The 23057-nt window shown below is 32.5% G+C and overlaps 1 non-coding gene across 1 annotated transcript; it reads right to left on the bottom strand.

Moving 5' to 3' along the window:
• Nucleotides 1-16296: 16296 nt before the first annotated feature.
• On the bottom strand, nt 16297-16403 carry LOC139869688 (small nucleolar RNA R71). Its single transcript, XR_011766271.1, has one exon. It is a non-coding gene; the product is annotated as a small nucleolar RNA R71 (small nucleolar RNA).
• Between the last annotated feature and the right edge of the window lie 6654 nt (nt 16404-23057).

Here is a 23057-nt window from a genome sequence, read left to right as displayed (position 1 = left end):
ATGTTTAAAATATCTTGGTAAATTTTCCCACACTTGGCTTTTATTTTCCTTTTTATTGTCCTCTATTCCATTTTAAATGAATTTTAACATTTTGGTTTGTTTCTCAATTTATGTCCTTTCCGAGGTAACAATAATTTCGGTGTTAAAACCTTGTTTTATCATTCATAAATATGTATAAACATGATTTTGAGTTCATTTAATTGAAAATTTTGAAAATTTTTACTAGAATTGGGTAGTCAGTATATAAGACTAGGGCTGTTCTTTATTATCAGAGAGCACTAGATTCTAATACAACTACTGCTTTACTAGTATTTTTAATGGTAACCAAGTGTTTAAGATAAAAATCTGAAAGAATTTAACCCCTTCCCACACTTAAGATCTTGCAATGCCCTCATTTGCAAGAAATCAGTAACAATTTAAATTATTGAGGGTGATTAGCGTAGAAAAATGATTAAATTTTACCAAAGTTTCCAAACATATTGGCGTTTGTTTTCAGAATGATAAATGGTGCATATCATTTGTTCATTCCGTCTTGTTGTTATTTCACATATATTTTGCATCTTGTCGTCAAAATTAGTTGCTTTTGCTGAACTTAATGCCAGTCTTTGAAAATGCGTTGTTTTTTCCTGTTGTGTACATAAGATAAACTGCAAACATATATACATATTTTTGAAGTTTGGTATATTACCCCACATTCAAAAATTATTAAAATCTAATAATAAAAGTTAGAAAATTATAAAAACTATTACAATATTAACATAAGTATTAAATGTATCAACATTACAAATAATAAAATAAATAAAACTAAGTAGACTAGGGATGATACTGATACCAGTAGGGGTTCCATGCATAACCGTATGTGTTATAGAATGCTTCGGCTGGGTTATACGTAGGATACGGTGGTTGGATCTCTATAGACCAGGGAGGAAATACAGGCGATTGAGTAGGAATATAGTTTCTACCTACATGTTGGCAATGAGCTATGATTTGGTTTTGATGAACTTGCCAATCTTCAAATGCTCGATGTCTAGCATTTTCATACTCTTGTGAAGCTATAAACCTTTGCATTTCTGTCATTTCATTTCCCCCTCCCACATTACCTGGCTGTTGGTTTCTCTCAACCTGTGGATGTCTACCATTATATCGTACTGCGGCGTTATTTCGTCTCTTCAAAACTTTAGCACCATGGTATACATTTAAACCTATTGTATCGCGGGGTTCTGGTTCTTCAACTAATAATCCCCCCCGACTTATATCCACATTGAGATACTCAGCAATTAGTGTAATAAATATACCACCTCCTATTATATTGTGCGGTCTCATCCCCCTAACCATAGCTGATAAATAATAACCCACACAATAAGGTATACTTACAGCGCTTTGTGGGTCTCGAATACACATGTGGTAAAACAAATCCTGTTCATTTACCTTTTCCTTATTCTTACCTCATTGTGTAATCGAATTGGCTAAAAACCTATGAATTACTCTTAACTCTGCTCTATCTATATCCAAATAAGAGTAATTTACCCCTTTAAATCGGTGATGGCTAGTCATTTGACTCCATACACCATGCGTATCAAAATTTTCATCAATTTTCCTACCGTTCAATATCAACCCTCTACAATCGGCAGATGCTAACTCCTCAGGCGTATATATACGTAAGGCCTGAGCCATGTCTAGTAGAGACATGTGGCGCATCGAACCTCCTAACAAAAATCTAATAAAAGATCGATCGGTTAGACTAGCTACCCGATCATTTATTTCTATACTACACAATAATTCTTCACACCATACTTTATATACAGGTCTACGCATGTTGAATAAACGTACCCAATCGTTAAAAGTAGAATTACCATACCTCTGTGTAAGTAATTCTCTAATTGGCCCGGCTAATTCTACAGCTTCTAACGGTGCCCATTCTATTACCCTAGGTACTTCAACAGCTTTAGAATGAAGAGTATGCAAGCCCCTTTGGTATTTTGGATAATCTATCCAAAGTCTGTCAAATCTCAAGTTCGGGTGCAAATCTTCCAAGTGCATATCAGAAAATGTCATAACTGGATGAGGTATATCTTGTTTGTAGTAGTTATCAACCTCCTGTTGTTTCGCATTCTCAGCAGGAGCATTGCGAGCTTGGGATGAAGATTCACCCCTTTCAGTCTGCAAAACACATCAAACACAATTTTTGTGCATCCAAATATGCATTAGTGTCAGCAAAATCATCAATCAAAATAATTACAATGACATGTTCAATTTATATCAAACTTAAGCTCATTTTCATATTTTTATCAAATCTACACTTTTTCAAATAAGCATATACGAAAATGTTCGCCAAGTTCATAAGCATTCAACTCAAATAACATGTCAAAATAATCATTACTAGCATTTAAACAAGTTTCAAATGGCATTATCTCTCAAAAATCAAGTTCATGAATTTTAGACTTGAAAAAGTCCACTTTAATTCTCAAAATCATGCTTAGGCTCAAAGTTTGGATCATTTAACTACCTAAACATGTTACACTACTTAATTTAGCAACAATTCATGACAAAAATCGGCCATAACCTGTTTATATCAAAAAGCCCCAAATTTGCTCAAGAACACAAACCCTAGATTACTCAAAATTTGAAGTTTAAGGCTTCTAATCATGTTAAATAGCATCAATCTAGGTTATACAAGCATAATACACAAGCAATTTAAACATAATTACACTAAAAAGTATCAAAATCGAATTGGGGAAAAAATTGCTCAAGAACACCAATTTTCGGATTAAATGGTGTTTAGGTGTAGAAATTTACCGTTTTTCTTGAGTAATTCTTTGATAGCATCCTTCTCAACATGATTTTAGTAAAAGATTTGATGAAAAACGGACAAAAATTGCGAATTTGGTGTGTGTTTTTCGGTATTTTCGGGTGTATTTTCGCAGTTTGGAGTGGGTGGGTGTGTGCAACTGAGCTGTTCAGCTCGTTTTATTTTTTTCTGGGATTTGGTCTCTCCGCGAGTCGCGGCATTTGACCTTACAAACTTCGCAACTCGCGGCGTTTGGGTTTTTTTTTTTTTTTTTTTTATATAAGCCTTAACTTATAAAATAAATTTAAATTTTTTTTTCCTTTGTTTTAGGACGAGGTCGTTTCGGATCGATGTCCTAGTCCGTCCTTCGACAAAATTTTAAAATTTATCTTTTTGTAGCGATTGTTTTAAAAGCTAAGATTTTTGGGTTTTTTTTAATGTTTTTGGCATACTTTAAGTCAATAAGTTTAAAAATAATGATAATAAAAGTTCTCGTCCCTCCCTCGGGTAAAGCAATTTCGGTTCAAAGACCTAGTCTTCAACTTACGACGAATTTTAAAAATCATATTTTTAACTTAGCGAAATAAAGTAAATTTTTGTTTTTAAATTCACACCACTTAAATTTAAAATGCATAAAATTAAAAATTCATATTTTAAAAATTAAAAATTCACACCAAACTTAATTTAAAAATTAATATTATAAATTCACACCAAACTTAAATTATATTTTTGTTTTTATACATGCAAACTTATATTAAAAATATTAATTTTTCAAATATTTACAATTTTAAGTATATTGATTTTAAAAAGTTTACAATATTATTTTAATATTAATTTTAAAAACAAAGTAAAAATAAAATTAAAATTTTTTTTTTGCTTTTATCCCACTTTAATCAATCAAATATTATCAAAAATATGCGCCCCTCTTTTCGGTAAAGTAATTTCGGTTCCATGACCTAATTTAACTCATGATGAATTTTTGAAATATTTTGGGTTGATTGATTAAAGATATTTATACCTTAAGAATAAACGTTAAATTTCGCAGTGATGTAATAAATTTTTGTATGATATCAATAATTTCGGTCGCCAGACCTAATTTTATCGAATACCAATTTAATACTTTATAGCGAACAAATTAGCGTTTATTATCAAAAGGTTAAAAATGAAAATTAAAAAAATAAAAACTGTACAGACTTACCTGTGAGATAGTATTCTTAGTGATATGATCTATCCCACTCATAAGATAGTCGGTTTAATTGGTTTTCCATAGTTACAAAGGCGTAACCTCGAGCATTCAGTGTTTTTTCTTCTAAACATATGAACGGTCCGTCTCTGCATAAAGTAACAAATTCGGTGTTTGAATAGGTTTGATTATTTGAACATTTACCTCCATGTGACCATTTTCCGCATTCGTGACATCTTTCTAGGTGTCGTGCTCTTCTTTTCGCTGCGGATTTTGATTTTCCTTTACCAAATTGTAACTTATTATCTTCGCATCTGGATTCTTTTCTTACTCCGTCCAATCTTTCTCTGATTACTGATACTATTTCACTCGGAAGTGTGTCATTATTACGTTTAGTGATCAAAGCGTGTAGCATTAGACCATGGTTTAGTTCACAGGAAGTCTTCATTTCCTAAATAAAAATAAAAAATTCAGAATGGGGGAGAAGACTAGTTCTTTAGGGTCTGCTAGGAAAAGACCATTCTGGTTCCATTTTCGAGAACTACACGAAAACAGAAAATCTAACTCTAACAGAAATACATATTATCCTTTAAAGACTTGATTCTCCCCACACTTAGTTAGCTGTGGTGTCGAAATTGTGATTAACTTCGTTGTCGACTTCCATCGGACTATCTATGTAGTGTTTAACTCTGTGACCATTAACCTTAAATTCAATCCCATTTGAATTTATTAATTCTATCGTTTCGTATGGGAAAACTCTTTTGACTATAAATGGTCCAGACCATCTTGATTTCAATTTTCCAGGAAATAGCTTGAATCGTGAATTGAAAAGAAGAACTCTGTCTCCTTATTTAAATTCTTTTGAACTTCTGATTCTTTTATCATACCATTTCTTCGTTCTTTCCTTATAGATTAACGAATTTTCGTATGTTTCATGTCTTAATTCTTCTAATTCGTTTAGTTGACTTAACCATAGATGTCCAGCTTCATGTAAATCAAGATTACATGTCTTCAAAGCCCAAAATGTTTTGTGTTCAATTTCTACTGGAAGATGGCATGCTTTTCCGTAGACGAGTTTAAAATGTGTGGTTCCAATTGGAGTTTTGTAGGCTGTTCTAAAAGCCCAGAGTGCATCCTCCAATTTAATGGACCATTCCTTCGAATTTGATCCTACGGTTTTTTCTAAAATACGTTTTAAAGCTCGGTTGGTATTTTCAACTTGTCCACTTGTTTGTGGATGATAAGCAGTGGAGATTTTATGAGTTACTCCATATCTTTTGAGAACTTTCTCAAGTTGATTATTACAGAAATGAGTACCCCGATCACTTATTAAAGCTTTCGGTGTTCCAAACCTTGCAAAAAGACGTTTTAAAAAATTGACTACAACTCGTGCATCGTTAGTTGGGAGAGCTTGTGCTTCCGCCCATTTAGATACATAATCAATGGCTACGAGAATATAGAGATTATTATGAGATTTTGGAAATGGACCCATAAAGTCAATACCCCAAATGTCAAATACTTCACATACTTGAATGACATTTTGTGGCATTTCATCACGTTGACTTATTTTTCCGGCTCTTTGACATGCATCACAGGATTTGCAAAGAAGGTGTGCGTCTTTGTAAATTGTAGGCCAATAGAATCCAGCATCATAAACTTTTCTTGCTGTTAGTTGAGGCCCATAGTGCCCTCCTGTTGGTCCTGTGTGACAATGGTTTAATATTTTACTAGCTTCATCTCCGAATACACATCGGCGTATTATTCCATCGGGACAACTTTTAAACAAATGTGGATCTTCCCAGAAATAGTGTTTTATATCACTGAAGAATTTCTTTCGTTTTTGGTACGATAATCCTTTTTCAAGGAATCCACATACTAAGTAGTTTGCATAGTCTGCAAACCATAGAATTTCATTATAATCTATCTTCAATAGATATTCATCAGGAAAGTTGTCTTGTATGGCCGATTCATTTAGAACTTCTAATTCGGGATTTTCAAGACGAGAAAGATGATCAGCGGCGAGATTTTCTGCTCCTTTTTTATCTCGGATTTCAATATCGAACTCTTGTAAGAGTAAGATCCAACGGATTAATCTTGGTTTGGCATCTTGTTTCAAAAATAGGTATCTAAGAGCAGAATGGTCGGTATAGACCACCGTTTTTGCTAGAACGAGATATGAACGAAATTTGTCAAAAGCAAAGACAATAGCAAGGAGTTCTTTTTCAGTAGTTGTGTAATTCGTTTGTGCTCCTTGTAACGTCTTACTAGCATAATATATAGGTTGAAATCGTTTTTCAATCCTTTGTCCTAAAACGGCTCCCATTGCAAAATCACTTGCATCGCACATTAGTTCAAACGGTAGATTCCAATTTGGTGTTATCATGATCGGTGCATTAGTGAGTTTCTCTTTAAGAATATTAAAAGATTTGATGCATTCATCTGAAAAGATGAATGGAGCATCTTTTTCTAGGAGTTTATTCATAGGAGTTTCAATTTTAGAAAAATCTTTTATAAAACGTCGGTATAAACCGGCATGCCCTAGAAAACTCCTAACTCCTCTAACATTGGTGGGATGTGGAAGTTTAGCAATTACATCTACTTTAGCTCTATCCACTTCAATTCCTTCTTTTGAAATTTTATGTCCAAGAACGATGCCTTCTTTAACCATGAAATGGCATTTCTCCCAATTAAGTACTAGATTTGATTGTTCGCATCTAATCAGCATTCGTTCAAGCTTAGCTAGACATGATTCAAATGTATCACCGAAGACTGAAAAGTCTTCCATGAAAAGTTCCATGCATTCTTCTATCATGTCGTGAAAAATCGCCATCATACACCTTTGAAAGGTTGCAGGGGCGTTGCAAAGTCCAAATGGCATGCGTTTGTAAGCAAAAGTACCATAAGGGCACGTAAATGTGGTTTTCTCTTGATCTTCGGGTGCTATTGGAATTTGAAAATATCCGGAAAATCCATCAAGAAAATAATAATAACTATTTCCGGCTAATCTTTCCAACATTTGATCAATGAAAGGTAAGGGAAAGTGATCTTTTCTGGTGGCGTCATTTAATTTTCTATAATCAATACACACACGCCATCCTGTTACAGTCCTAGTAGGAATAAGCTCATTTTTTTCATTTGTAATGACAGTCATGCCACCCTTATTAGGCACGCATTGAACTGGGCTTACCCATGGATTATCAGAAATTGGATAAATTAAACCTGCATCTAGCAGTTTAATTATTTCTTTTTTAACAACATCTTGCATATTCGGATTTAGTCTTCGTTGGCATTGCACATACGTTTTATGACCTTCTTCCATAAGGATTTTATGTGTGCAATACGAAGGACTTATTCCTTTAATATCATGAATCTTCCATGCAATGGCTAGTTTATGAGCTTTCAACACATAAATGAGTTGTGATTTCTCATTTTCAGTAAGAGAAGACGATATTATTACAGGTAATTCAGATTCACCATGTAAATAAGCGTATTCCAAATGGTTTGGAAGTGGCTTTAATTCTAATGTCGGTGGTTCTTCTATCGATGATTTATATCGATATCTGTCTTCTTCTTTTAGCATTTGAATTTCTTCTGTTGTTGGTTCATATCCATTAGCTATTAGTGTAGCTAACATTTCAGCTTCATCAATTGGTTCAGTTCCTTCTCCTAAAGAACATTCTCCTGTTCCTTGTAATTCTGGAAATTCTTCCAACAATTCTGCATGTGAATCTATAGTTTGAATATAATAACATGTATCATCTGCAGATTGCGGTTGTTGCATTGCTCTATCAACTGAAAAGGTAACACTCTCATCCTCTATACTTAGGGTCAGTTTCTTACCAAACACGTCTATCATTGCTTTAGCCGTGTTTAAGAATGGTCTTCCTAATATGAGAGGAACTTGAGAATCTTCTTCCATGTCCAGAACAACAAAATCTACTGGAAATACTAAAGTACCAACTTTAACTAGCATGTTCTCCATTATCCCTCTAGGATATTTTATTGATCGATCGGCTAGTTGTATGCTTATTCTTGTTGGTTTCAATTCTCCAAGGTCTAGTTTAGCGTATAGTGAATACGACATTAAATTTATACTAGCACCTAAGTCTGCCAATGCTTCTATTGAACTAAGACTACCCAGAAAACATGGAATTGTGAAACTTCCTGGATCAGATAATTTTTCTGGTATCTTATTCAACAGCACTGCTGAACAATTAGCATTCATAGTAACGGCCGAGAGTTCTTCCATTTTCTTTCTATTTGTGATTAGATCTTTCAAAAATTTAGCATATCTAGGCATTCCTGAAATCACATCAATGAAAGGAAGATTTACATTTATCTGTTTAAACATATCCAAGAATTTGGATTGCTCGGCTTCAAGTTTCTCTTTCTTCATTTTACTCGGGTAAGGAAGTGGTGGTTGGTATGGTTTAACATAAGGTTTATCCTTAGCTGTGTTATCTTCATTAACCTTTTCAACTACCGGTTCTTTTTCCTTATCTTGATCAGGTTGTGGTTCTTGTGGAGTAGGAATAGCTTCATCAGAAGTTACAGGTATTTCAGGTGGTTTAAGTGTTGTACCACTTCTTGTGGTAATGGTTGTAGCTGTTTCATTCCGGGGGTTAGCATTTGTATCACTAGGTAAACTTTCCGGTTTTCTTTCACCTATTAATCTTGCTAGGTTACTTACTTCTTGTTCCAAGTTTTGAATAGAAGCTTGTTGATTTCTAAATGCTTGAGCATTTTGTTCATTAGTTTGTTTTTGAGATGTGAAAAACTGCGTTTGAGTTTCAACTAGCTTCGTCATCATATCTTCTAAATTTGGCTTTTTATCATCGGTTTGTGGTGGTTTGTTTTGAAAATTAGGTCTTTGCTGATTGTAAGTATTATTGGATACTTGTTGATTGCTAGGACCTTGTTGGTTATTGTATGGAATATTTCTGTTATAATTCTGGTTTTGATTGTAGATCGGTCTTGGCGGTTGATAATTATTCTGATAATTATTTCCAGGCCTTTGGTTTATGTATGAAATATTCTCTCTTTGTTCCATTGTTAATTCAATACTGAGACAATCTTTTGTCAAATGTGGTCCTCCACACTGCTCACAACTAATTCGTATTGAGTGGATATCTTTAGTCATTTTTTCCATTCGTCTCTCGACAGCATCTATCTTTGCAGAAATGGAATCTAAGTCATGGCTAGAATCGGCTCTAGCTGCTTTAGATGATCTAACGATATCTTTTTCTTGGTGCCACTCATATGAGTGGGAAGCAGTGTTATCAATAATTTTGTAAGCATCAGTTTCGGTTTTCTTCATAATGGAACCACCAGCTGCAATATCTATGTCTTTCCTTGTAGTGATGTCGCATCCTTGGTGGAATATTTGTACTATTTGACAGGTATCTAAACCATGTTGCGGACATCCTTTTAATAACTTTCCAAATCTTGTCCACGCCTCATATAGAGTTTCATTTGGCTTCTGTGTGAACGTAACAATTTCTCCTTGAAGTCTTACGGTTTTAGATGCCGGAAAGAATTGTTTAAGAAAATTTTCAACTAAAACGTCCCAAGTATCAATCGCCCCTTCAGGTAACGATTCCAACCAATCTTTGGCTTCTCCCTTTAAAGTCCAGGGAAATAACATGAGATATATCTGTTCATCCTCAACTTCTCTTATTTTAAATAGTGTGCAGATCCTATTAAAGGTACGAAGATGTTCATTTGGATCTTCCTTCGGCGCACCACTAAATTGGCATTGATTAGTCACCATATGTAGAATTTGTCCTTTGATTTCATAATCTGGCGCATTAATGTCAGGATGAGTAATTGCGTGACCTTGGCCAGTGCGTTTAGCTCTCATTCGGTCTTCCATACTTAAAGGTTCCAGATTCTCCATAATTGAATTTGTTGAATCCGAATCACTAGAGGATTCTGATTTAATGGTTCGTTCCTCAACAATCTCTGTTTGAATGATTGGTGGTTCCGGAGAAAAATTTAATGGTTCAGGATCTATGAATTGTCCCTGAATATTATCCGGATTCTCAATTGTGAGGTCGGGTTCAAAAAATGGATTATCAACGGCGACAATATTAGCTAGATGTCTTGATCTAGTTACAGGTGTTGAACGTACAAAAGGTGGTGAACGTCTTGCTCGGTGCATTCACTGGATATCCTATTAGTTTTTAAAAAGGAAAGAAAAATTATATAAGTTATCCAATCAATAGACTTTTCTGATTTTGCCCACGTTTCGAATAGCCAAAGATGCAGCAGAGGGGCAGGATTCGTTTGGTCTCAATATAATTGAGGACTGTTTGGCTCCAATAACCCGGTCCACGTACAAATCCAACTATTACTACGAACCAGAAAATTCTGATGTCTATCAATTTAACCACTTAAAATAAATTTTCGTAATTTTAAGAAATTTAGATAAGAAGTAGAATAAAAATCTATGTCCTAAAACTAGAATAGCGAGAAATAAGAAAGAAAAAGAGCGCGTCGAAAAAGAAAAGGGTTGAAAAATAAAAGGCGTCGAAAATAAAAAAAATGACTTATAGAACTTAAAAACACTCGACTAACCCAACCTTATTACTATCACTAACTTAAAATTATAATCGCAAATTGAGATTACTAATTGGAATGATAATTGATATATAGGTAAAAGGCGTCTAAAAATATTAAAGCTTACAAGTAAAACTATATCCCAAATGGAAATAACTTAAAAAAGAAACTAAAACTTAAAAAGGCGTCGCAAAATTCTAAAGCACTTAAATCTTAGTCTAAAGAAAAGGCACTTAAGGGATTTTACAGCAAGGCCTAAAAATCTAGAAGTAAAAATAACTATGGCAAAAACTATGTTTTAAAACTAAAAACTAGCGAAAAACACAAATATTACGCTAAAACAATTAAAAAGGGACAAAATATAAAAATATACTAAAAGTTGTAAAAAGTACAATTTTTATAAAAATATTATTTTTATATTATTTATTTTATAAAATTATTAATTTTATAATTTAATTAAACTAAATAAAATTAAATAAAACAAAATAAACTAATTAAAACTAAATATTATAATAAAAATACATTAATTAGGGTTTAGAATTAATAATAATAATAATTATCCCGTAATTAATGCTGTTAGGGTTCCTGTGTACCCGTGTCAGGGCTGTTCCGCGACTTGCGGTGCCCGAGGCTGGAAAACTTCGAGAGTCGCGGGGTTTCAAATTTCAGATCAGGTTGCTTCGTTTGACAGGTTCAACGTAATTTTATTTATATATATTTTTTTATTTTTCTATTTTTAATTTAATTAAAATATTTATATAATTTAAATAAAACTTATATTTTAAAAACTAGAATAGAAATAAAAATATGTTACAATTTTATAAATAAAAATCTTAAAACTAGATTTATATATAAATTTTTTTTTCGGTTTTTGATTTTATGTTTTAAATAAAAACAAAATATTTAAATAAAACTTATATTTTTTTATAAAATAAAAATAAAGAAACTTTATAAAACTTAAATATTTAACAAACTCTTAAAAATATTTATATTTTTGTTTTCTTTTTATGTTTTCGAATATTTAAAACGTATTTTTACAAAAGCAAACTAAAAATAAAAATCTTTTTTTTTCTTTTTATTAGCGTTGCGCTTCCGGCTTTTAAGCTAGAAATTTCGATCCCCGGCAGCGGCGCCAAAAATACTTGGTAGTTAAAGCTAAGGGGTATAAAATTCTATTAAATATGATACAATTTTACACAAGATATTTATTTATTTATAGAATGGATATACTTAAACCTTGCTACAATACTTATAGGCAGTGTACCTAATCGTACAGTAGTGTAGTTTTTAGTAAGTCCTGTTCGTTCCACAGGGAATCTTTTTCATAAAGTTTAACGCTATATTAGTTTAAATTTATAAAAATACAAATATATATATAAGTAATATTATTATAAAGGGGGGTTTTTACCGTTTAATGACCGGTTTGTCGATTTTAAAAACTTTAGTCGCAGTTAAAACCAAATGTAAAATATTAAAAATAAATAAAAGACTTAATTTAAAGCGTAAAGTAAATAACGATAATGAAATTGCGATAAATAAAAGTGCGATAATTAAAAAGTACGATAATTAAAAGTGCAATTAAATACAATAACAATAAATAAAAGTGCGATAATTAGAAGTGCAATTAAATATAAAATAAAGGAAATTAAATATGAAATAAAAGAATTATGCTTATTTAAACTTCCGTAATCATGATGTTTGATGTGTTGATTTTAGTTTTATGCCCATGGGTTAATTGTCCTTTGTCCTGGATTATTTAATATGTCCGTCTGATTTTTGTCCATAACAGTCCATCAGTCATAAATATAAAGTGCGAGTGTCCTCGTCAAATTATCCTTATACCCGAAGTCAAATATTCCAACTAATTGGGGACTTAAACTGTAACAAGATTTTAATACTTTGTTTAATAATTACACCAGGATGTCGACTGAGTGTAACCCAAGGTTTTAATACTCTGTTATCAATTATGCCAAGTGTCCTTGTACATAATTTCACCCCTGTTTTAATAATTCTAGTGGCTATTAATCCATTCCCGTGTCCGGTTAAATGAACGATTATTCGTACATATAAATATCCCGCCCATCGTGTCCGATTGAGTGTATATGGTTATTTATAGGGACGTCCAATTGTAAATCTTTATATTAAAATTAACAAACTATCATTTAGTTAAACAAATATAAAGCCCATAAATAGCCCATAGTCTAATTTCCACAAGTGTCGTTCTTTTGTCCAAACCCCAATTATGGTACAAAGCCCAATTACCCAATTTTAGTAATTAGCCCAACATCATGATTACTTCGTTTTAAATAAGCATAATAATAACATAGCTACGAGACATTAAATTAAAAAGGTTGAACATAACTTACAATGATTAAAAATAGCGTAGCGTTACACGGACAGAATTTCGACTTACACCCTTATAACATTCGCTAACATACCCTTATTATTAGAATTAAAATTAAAATTAAAATATAAATATATATATATTACGTATATATTGAGAGAGAGAGAGATAGATTATTGGATATTTTTGCGATCAAACTGCGTTTGCTTTTATAGGGATTTGAGTCCAGGTGAGCTCCGCGACTCGCGCCCTTTTTGCTCTTCAAACTCCGCGAGTCGCGGAGTTTGTAATTACAGCTCACCCAGCTTTGGCTCTTTGTTTACCGACGGTTTATTATATAAATATAATATATATATATATATAATTTATATAATTAATTATATATTATATTATATTTATATACATAGTTAACTTGTAATTTTTAGTCCGTTGCGTCGAGCGTTGAGAGTTGACTCTGGTCCCGGTTCCGGATTTTTGAACGTCCTTGCGTACAATTTAATATCTTGTACTTTGCATTTTGAATCTTGTACTCTTGTAATTTTGAGACGTTTCTTATCAATAATTGGAACCTCTTTGATTGTATTTTGTACTTTTGAGCTTTTTGGTCGTTTGCGTCTTCAATTCGTCGAATCTGTCTTTTGTCTTCACCTTTTATTATTTAAACGAATATTACTTGTAAATAGAACAATTGCAACTAAAAGCTTGTCTTTCTTGAGGAATAATGCTATGAAATATATGTTCATTTTTAGCATTATCAATGGGCTATTAATGGGCTTTATATTTGTTTAACTGAATAATAGTTCGTTATTTTAATATAAAGATTTACAATTTAACGTATCTGTAAATAACCACATACACTCGATCGGATACGATGGGCAGGATATTTATAAGTACTAATAATTGTTCATTTGACCGGACACGGGGATGGATTAATAGTCAATGGACTCATTAAAATAGGGGTGGATTACATACAAGGAAAATTGGTGTAATTGTTAACAAAGTATTAAAACCTTGTTACAGTTTTAGTCCTCAATTAGTTGGAATATTTGACTTCGGGTATAAGGGTAATTTGACGAGGATACTCGCACTTTATAATTATGGTCGATGGACTGTTATGGACAAAAACCAGATAGACGTATCGAATAATCCAGGACAAAGAATAATTAACCCATGGTAATAAATTAAAATCAAAACGTCAAACATCATGATTACGGAAGTTTAAATAAGCATAATTCCTTTATTTTATATTTTATCGTACTTTCATTTATCGTCAATTATTTATCGTACTTTAAATTATCGCACTTTTATTTTTACGCTTTATTTATATTTTTAATTATTGCACTTTTATTTGTTGTCATTTACTTTACTCTTTAAAATAAGTTATATTTATATTTAATATTTTGCATTAGGTTTTAACTGTGATATAAGTCTCAAAATCGACAAACCGGTCATTAAACGGTAAATCTCCTCAAAGTTACCTATAATTACTATATATTACTAAATCTAGTTTAACTACTTAATTAACTAATTTGACCTAGTAAGACACCCAACAATAGTGTCCACGGATCGACCTCTCGGACTTTACCTTAGTTATATTATTACACGATATGTATACTTGCCTTTTGTGTTTTAGTTTAATTTAGGTGATCTCCTGTAGTAAATAAATATAAAACTGATAGCCGTTTCATACACACCCTCTAGAACACATCAAGTTTTTGGCGCCGCTGCCGGGGACACTTTTTGTGTCTTCACGGGGTATTTAAGTTTTTTTTTTTTTTAGTTTTTGCCTGATTAAAGATATATTAATTTAAATATAATAATTTAATAAATATAATAATATAATAATATTGAAATAAAATATAATAATATAATAATAATTTTGAATCAAATTTGAATCGTAAAGTTTTAAAAAGTCGTATTTATTAAATATTTAGGGGTATATTATGTAACTTATAATTAATAATTTCTATCATTTCGCTTTCATGTGAATACTAAATTAATTAATTTCGTTTCATTTACTATTTAATGAATAGTAAATGAATTAAAAAACAATTAAATAGTTTTTGCTTTTCTACTTTTTTTTAAGTTAAAAAAAAATTAAATCTTAAAATCTTGAAAAACACAAAAATATTGTAAATTTACGATTCACTTAGAGTAATTTTTCCTTAGTTTTAAGTTTACTTTAGTTTTTACATTTAGAATTCCTTAGTTTTTATTTTTTCCTTAGTGTTATTTACCTTAGTTTTAAGTCTAGTATTTTGCCGTAGTTTATTTTTATTTCTAGATTTCTAAGATTTGCCGTAAAATTCCTTAGGTGCCTTTTCTTTAGATTAAGATTTAGGTGCTTTAGAATTTTGCGACGCTGTTTATAAATTTTAGTACCTTTTAAGTTTCGACGCGCTACTTTCTTATTTTTATTTTTTGACCTTTTATTTTTTCGACGTTTTTCGACGCAATCTTTTTCTTTCTTATTTCTCGACGCTCTAGTTTTTAGGACATAGAATTTTCTATTTCTTCTCTAAAATTTCAAACGAAAAATTATGTTAAGCGATTAAATTGATAGACCTCCAAATTTTCTGGTTCGTAGTAATAGTTGGATTTGTTAGTGGCGAGTTGTGGGCTTCCGATTTAAAGGGTCCTGGATACCTGCTGCATCTATTGGCTATTCAAAACGTGGGCAAAATCAGAAAAGTCTATTAATTTGATAACTTATATAATTTTTATATTTATAACTAATGGGATATTCAGTGAATGCACCGAGCAAAACGTTCACCACCTTTCATACGTTCACCTCCTGTAACCAGATCAAGACATCTAGCCAATATTGCTGCCGTTGATTTTTCTTTAGAATCATCATCTAGTCAAACAAGTTCTCCAACTCAAATTTCCAATAATCCATTTTTTGAACCCGACTTCACAATTGAGAACCCGAAGGATATTCAGGGACAATTCCAAGATCCAGAACCACTAATAATTCCTCTTGAACCACAAACCGTTAAATCAGAATCTTCTAGTGATTCGGATTCAACAAATTCAAAAATGGAAATAACAGAACCTCAAAGCATGGAAGACCGAATGAGAGCCATACGCACGGGCCAAGGTCACGCCATTAATCAGCCAGATGTTAGAGCATCCGATTTTGAAATCAAAGGACAAATCCTACACATGATCACCAATCAGTGCCAATTTGGTGGTACAACAAAAGAAGATCCAAACGAACATCTTCGAACTTTTAATAGGATTTGTAATCTATTTAAAATCCGAGAAGTTGAGGATGAAACTATTTATCTTATGTTGTTTCCCTGGACTTTAAAGGGAGAAGCCAAAGATTGGTTAGAATCGTTACCTGAAGGAACGATTGACACATGAGATGTTTTAGTTGAGAAATTTCTTCAAAGATTCTTTTCGGCATCTAAAGCCGTGAGACTTCAAGGAGAAATTGCCACGTTCTTGCAAAAGCCAAATGAAACGTTATATGAAGCATGGACAAGATTCGGAAGGATGTTGAGAGGATGTCCTCAACACGGTTTAAATACTTTTCAAATAGTGCAAATTTTCTATAAAGGCGTCGACATCGCCACACGAAAAGACATCGACACAGCAGCTGGTGGTTCCATTATGAAGAAAACCGCAACCGAACCTCACAAGATAATTGATAACACAGCATCCCACTCTCATGAGTGGCATCAGGAAAAAGATATTTTTCATTCATCTAAAGCGACTAGAGCCGATTCTAGCCATAACTTTGATTCCGTTTCCGCAAAAATAGATGCTTTCGAGAGACGAATGGAAAAGATGACTAAAGATATTCACGCAATACGAATCAGTTATGAGCAATGCGGTGGACCACACTTAACGAAAGATTGTAATGTTGAACAAACGATGGAACAACGTGAGAATGCTTCCTACATGAACCAAAGGCCGGGAAATAATTATCAAAATAATTATCAACCGTCAAGGCTAAACTTCAATCGAAATCAAAACATTCTTTACAATCCAAATGGACCCAACAATAACTCGTACAACCAACAAGGTCCGAATAACCAACCAACTCAAAACAACACTTTCAATCAACAAAGACCTAGCTTATATAAACCACCACAACAAACTGAAGAGAAAAAGTCAAATCTGGAAGAAATGGTACAAAAGCTAGTTGAATCTCAAACACAATTTATTGCAACTCAAACCCAAACGAATGAGAGGTTTGATCAGTCATTTAGAACTCAACAAGCTTCCATTTTGAATCTAGAAAAACATGTAGGTACTCTTGCTAGCATGATGAGTGAGAGGGAACAAGGAAAGCTACCGAGTAATAATGAAGTAAATTCTCGGAATGAAAATGTTAACATGGTTTCAACGAATTCTGAAAAACCAACACCAGAAGATGGGAAGGTTTTAGATGTGAGTAACAATGAAGAAGTTACACCACCACCACCACCCGAGTATGTAAAGCCAATGGTGGCACCATACAGACCACCCATCCCGTTTCCAAGAAAAGGAGTTGAGTATGAGGAAGTAATAGGTAATAAAGTTTGTGATATCTCTGGAAAGAAGAAGAAGAATAAGAAAGTACAAGAAACAAAAACCGTAAAGATAAACCCGGTGAAGACAGTTCCACCAAAACCTCCACCCAGGTTGGGTGATCGGGGTGAATTTATTGTTCCTTGTCTACTTATTGATTGTGTCGTGTATGATGCACTAGCAGATTTAGGTGCGAGTGTGAGTGTTATGCCTCTTTCATTATATAAGAGATTAGGAGTAGGTGAGTTAAGTCCAACGGAAATGAGTGTTCGACTCTTTGATCAGACTATTAAACACCCAGTTGGAATTGCTGACAACCTACCCGTTCAAGTGGGTAATTTAACCTTTTTAGTCGAATTTATTGTCATTGACATAGAAGAGGACTCAAACATTCCTCTAATTTTAGGTCGACCATTCTTAGCGTCTACCGGGGCGTTATTTGATGTAAGAGAGGGTAGAATGACACTTAGTGGTGGTGCAAAATCGATCACCTTTGTGAGTCGAAAGTCTAAATCTCTACCAACCAAAACCGTTGAACCAATAAAAGCGATTGGTAAGAAACATATTGTTTTACCAACTCCAACGGTAGTACTTAACAATAATAAAACACCTAAGTGTGGGGAAAATGAAGTAACACCTAATGATGACTTGATAACAATGAACCCCGTTGTTGATACGAAATTAAATGACCCCGTTATTAACAGTTCAATGAAGAAACTTTATAAACGGGTTTACGATGCTAGAATTAAGGGGAACTTTAAGTTATGTAACCGGTTAGTATCCAATCTGTCGCCTAAAGAAAAGGCGAAACTAGTTGAATTTGTGGATAATACAGAAGAAGCCGGCCACTGGCTTAAAGCAAAAGTCACAGATATGCAAGTTGATTATGGTCCAAGAGAAATTGACGATGAAGTTAATCACAATTTCAACACCACAGCTACCTAAGTGTGGGGAGACTCAAATGTTCTAAAAAGAAAATGCTGTCTAGAGTTAGTTGTTCTGTTCTCGTGTAGTTCCGAGAATGGAATCCGATTGGTCTTTTCCACTAGCAGACACTAAAGAACTAGTTTTCTCCCCCCCATTCTGAATTTTTGTTTTGTAGGTTTTGTATGAAATTAATATGCATTTTTTTTAAATTTAAGTTTTGTGTGAATTTAAAAACAAAATTTACTTTATTTCATTAAATTTAAAAAATGATTTCTAAATTTCATCGTAAGTTGAAGACTAGGTCATGGAATCGAAATTGCTTTACCCGAGGGCGGGGCGAAAAAATTTTGTTATCATTATTTTTAATTTTATTGATCTAAAGTATACCAAAAAAATTTGAAAAAAAACCCAAAAATCTTTGCTTTTAAAACAATCGCTTTAAAAACGACAAATTTTAAATTTTGTCGAGGGACGGACTAGGTAAACATACCGAAACTACCTAAAGTAAAAGGAAACAAAATTTTTAAAAAAATTATTCATTAAATTGTTTTAATAAATAAAGATTTTTATAAAAAAAATATATATATATATATTATATATATGTTTGTAGTTTATCTTATGTACAAAACAGGGTAAAACAACGCACTTTCAAAGACTGACATTAAGTTCAGCAAAAGCTACTAATTTTGACGACAAGACGCAAAATATCAAATGTGATATAAAATAATATGTTTGCAAACTCGGTATTTTTAATCACTTTTCTACACTAATCACCCTCATAAATTTATAATTATAGTCTGATTTAATGCAAATGAGGGCATTGCATGATCTCAAGTGTGAGGAAGGGTTATAAGTTCTCTAGAGTTTACACTTAGTTTATTTGCCAAATTTTGTGAAAATTTGAAAAATTTTCAATAAAATGAATTCAAAATCATGTTTATAGATATTTATGAACGTTAAAACTAGGTGTTAATGCCGAAATTATTGTTACCTTAGAGAGAACATAAATGGAGAAACAACCCAAAAACGTTAGAATTCATTTAAAATGGAATAGAAGAGAATAAAAAGGCAAAGAAAAGAATAAATAAAAGCTAAGTGTGGGAAGAATTTACCAATTTCTTTAAAACACATATCACATATTTGGTACAGATTATTGCAGGTACTTTTGCTTTGGACTAAACTAATCAGTTTTACCCGATTTATTGTAATACCTTTGAAAGAAAAGATGGATCTACACGATGAATCAATTCCATCATTAAAAGGAAGTAAAGTCTTCCGAAAAAGAAATGCGCTTCTTGATTTAGGTCAGGAAGTTGTCGTCCAGACCAGCTGTAGGTTGACAAAAAATCAAGAAAAGTCATCTCTAAAATCAGCAGGAAATCCACGGACCTCAGCATCAAACAGGGTCGCCAAGTGGTCAGAGTTATCCTAAATATGAGAGGATATGTCTCGTAAAATGGGGAGGGCGCCGTGCAAATTAGCTTGATAAGACTAATGAATCAGACCCCCAGTAAGAATAATCTCCTTAAAGATTAAAAATCAGCTTTTAAGCCTGATATCACTCAATCCTTGAGATTGACCTTAAAGATTGAGAATTTCAAACTCATGGAATTCGATGATATCTAAATTCGAACTTGAACGAGAAAATATTTTGATCAAATTACAAACCAATTTGTTTTCTGAAAACCTATTTTCAATGCGTTCATTACCATTGAACGTAAAATCCTAAGAATTTACCTGGAATTCATTAGGTCACCTGAACCAAATCGGGTGTCAACCGTAAGAACGGTGGTTGCATAGCATGGTCAGAGACAAGACCTTGTGCCAGACCAAAAAATCATAGGGTGATCTTTACTATTTCTCCTACAAAGGATAGTATTTGCATCCGACACGTTTTAGACTATGATTAACTGCATGTCATTAGACATTGCCTTAACAATTTCTTGTTCAGCGCTTTCCTTTACAACCGGACGGTAGTTTACCGAAAGGTAATATACGGAATAAGTAAACTGGATGTGTGCTTTTCGATACAGGGATAGCTGGATTATACGAACCTGAAAGTTTTAGCCAAAATATTGATCCACAAATATATTTTGCAACACCGATGGTGGGTCAAATCAGAAAACTTATCTAGGATAAAAGCTAGATTGAATTTTCAAAAGATCAAATGTTTTCATAAAGATCCGATTTCCTTAAAGGATCTAAATTTTCATAGTCATGTGGGACTGTAAACCACATCGTTACTATCATTGTTCATACCGCCGTATTAAAATCACTGATGTACAAAGTGTGAAGAATAAAGAAGTGATTCTGGTAAATTTATATTCAAGTTCTATATTGCTTGAGGACAAGCAACGCTCAAGTGTGGGAATATTTGATAATGCTAAAAACGAACATATATTTCATAGCATTATCCTCCAAGAAAGACAAGCTTTTAGTTGCTATTGTTCTAATTTCAAGTAATTATCGTTTAAATAATAAAAGGCGAAGACAAAAGACAGATTCGACGATTTGAAGACGCAAATGACCAAAAAGCTAAAAAGTACAAAGTACAATTCAAGTGGTTCAATTTATTGATGAGAAACGTCTCAAAATTACAAAAGTACAAGCCACAAAACGCAAAGTACAAGATATTAAATTATACGAAAAGGCGTTCGAAAATCCGAAACCGAGACATGAACCAACTTTCAACGCTCGACGCAACATAGCTGAAAGTACAAGTCAACTATGCATAAGAATATAATATAATATTTAAATAATTCATAATAAGAATAATAATAAATAATAAAAAGTTGTTAATTGAGCATAGTTAAAGGGTCATAAGTGAAAATTTCAAATCAATAATTCGCAACGAGATATTATTGATTCAACTTTGAATGGTAGCCAGCTAACATTTCACCTACAACAGTATCAATCATTTGCCTATAAAAGCAAGGCACGGAGTAATGAAGAAACTACACCTTTTTCTTTTCCTTTCTCATATCATATACGATATATATATATTTATATTTTATAATTATAATTTTAATTTAAGTTTAATAATAATTGGGTTATTGTAAGAATGTTTTACGGGTCTTAAATCGAAACTCTGTCCGTGTAAAGCTACGCTATAAATAATCATTGTAAGTTATGTTCTTCCTTTTTAAATTAATGACTCGTAACTAAGTTATTATTATGCTTATTTAAGCCGAAGTAATCGTGATGTTGGGCTAAATATTAAGATTGGGTAATTGGGCTTTGGACCATAATTGGGGTTTGAACAAAAGACCGACACTTGTGGAAATTAGACTATGGGCTATTAATGGGCTTTATATTTGTTTAACTGAATAATAGTTCGTTAATTTAATATAAAGATTTACAATTTGACGTATCTATAAATAACCACATACACTCGATCGGATACGATGGGCGGGATATTTATAAGTACTAATAATTGTTCATTTGACCGGACACGGGGATGGATTAATAGTCAATGGACTCATTAAAACAGGGGTGGATTACATACAAGGAAAATTGGTGTAATTGTTAACAAAGTATTAAAACCTTGTTACAGTTTAAGTCCTCAATTAGTTGGAATATTTGACTTCGGGTATAAGGGTAATTTGACGAGGATACTCGCACTTTATAATTATGGCCGATGGACTGTTATGGACAAAAACCAGATAGACGTATCGAATAATCCAGGACAAAGGACAATGAACCCATGGTAATAAATTAAAATCAAAACGTCAAACATCATGATTACGGAAGTTTAAATAAGCATAATTCCTTTATTTTATATCTCATCGTACTTTCATTTATCGTCATTTTATTTATCGTACTTTAAATTATCGCACTTTTATTTTTACGCTTTATTTATATTTTTAATTATTGCACTTTTATTTGTTGTCATTTACTTTACTCTTTAAAATAAGTTATATTTATATTTAATATTTTGCATTAGGTTTTAACTGTGATATAAGTCTCAAAATTGACAAACCAGTCATTAAACGGTAAATCCTCCAAAGTTACCTATAATTACTATATATTACTAAATCTAGTTTAACTACTTAATTAAGTAATTTGACCTAGTAAGACACCCAATAATAGTGTCCACGGATCGACCTCCCGGACTTTACCTTAGCTATATTATTACACGATAGGTATACTTGCCTTTTGTGTTTTAGTTTAATTTAGGTGATTTCCTGTAGTAAATAAATATAAAACTGATAGCCGTTTCATGCACACCCTCTAGAACACATCAATTTTAACAATATAGCTGTTGTCCACAATTTGATCAACCGAAAACACGCGCAATTGGGTATTTCTAAGCATAATAACAACAATACAACAACATACAAGTACTATAGAATCAATATAAGATCAAAATCAATAAAAAAATAGATAAAAATGAAAAAGCTAGGGTTCATGTTTATACCCAACGAGAAATCAAGAAGAAGAAGCTTATAGATCGCGAAATTGAGAATCCGATTATGTCACTAGTCTTGCAAATTGATGAAGAATTGTGTGAGGATTGATGGTGGCCAACTTTTGAAGATGGGAGGCTATAAAATTTCATTCAACTAGAAGGGAGGAAAGGAATTTTATTAGGTTTTGGGAAAATGAAAAGGTTAAAGACCTAATCCCATCCAAAAGTATAAAAATTTACGCTTTAACCCCCTCTAATGAGAATGGCCGGTTTTTTTTAGAGTTGAGATCAGCTATTTAACAATATTAAATTGTAGCCCATCCAATTA

Source organism: Rutidosis leptorrhynchoides, chromosome 9 (genome assembly GCF_046630445.1).
Source record: "Rutidosis leptorrhynchoides isolate AG116_Rl617_1_P2 chromosome 9, CSIRO_AGI_Rlap_v1, whole genome shotgun sequence".
NCBI classification, from domain to species: Eukaryota; Viridiplantae; Streptophyta; class Magnoliopsida; order Asterales; family Asteraceae; genus Rutidosis; species Rutidosis leptorrhynchoides.
This window is presented reverse-complemented; position numbering and strand designations above follow the sequence as displayed.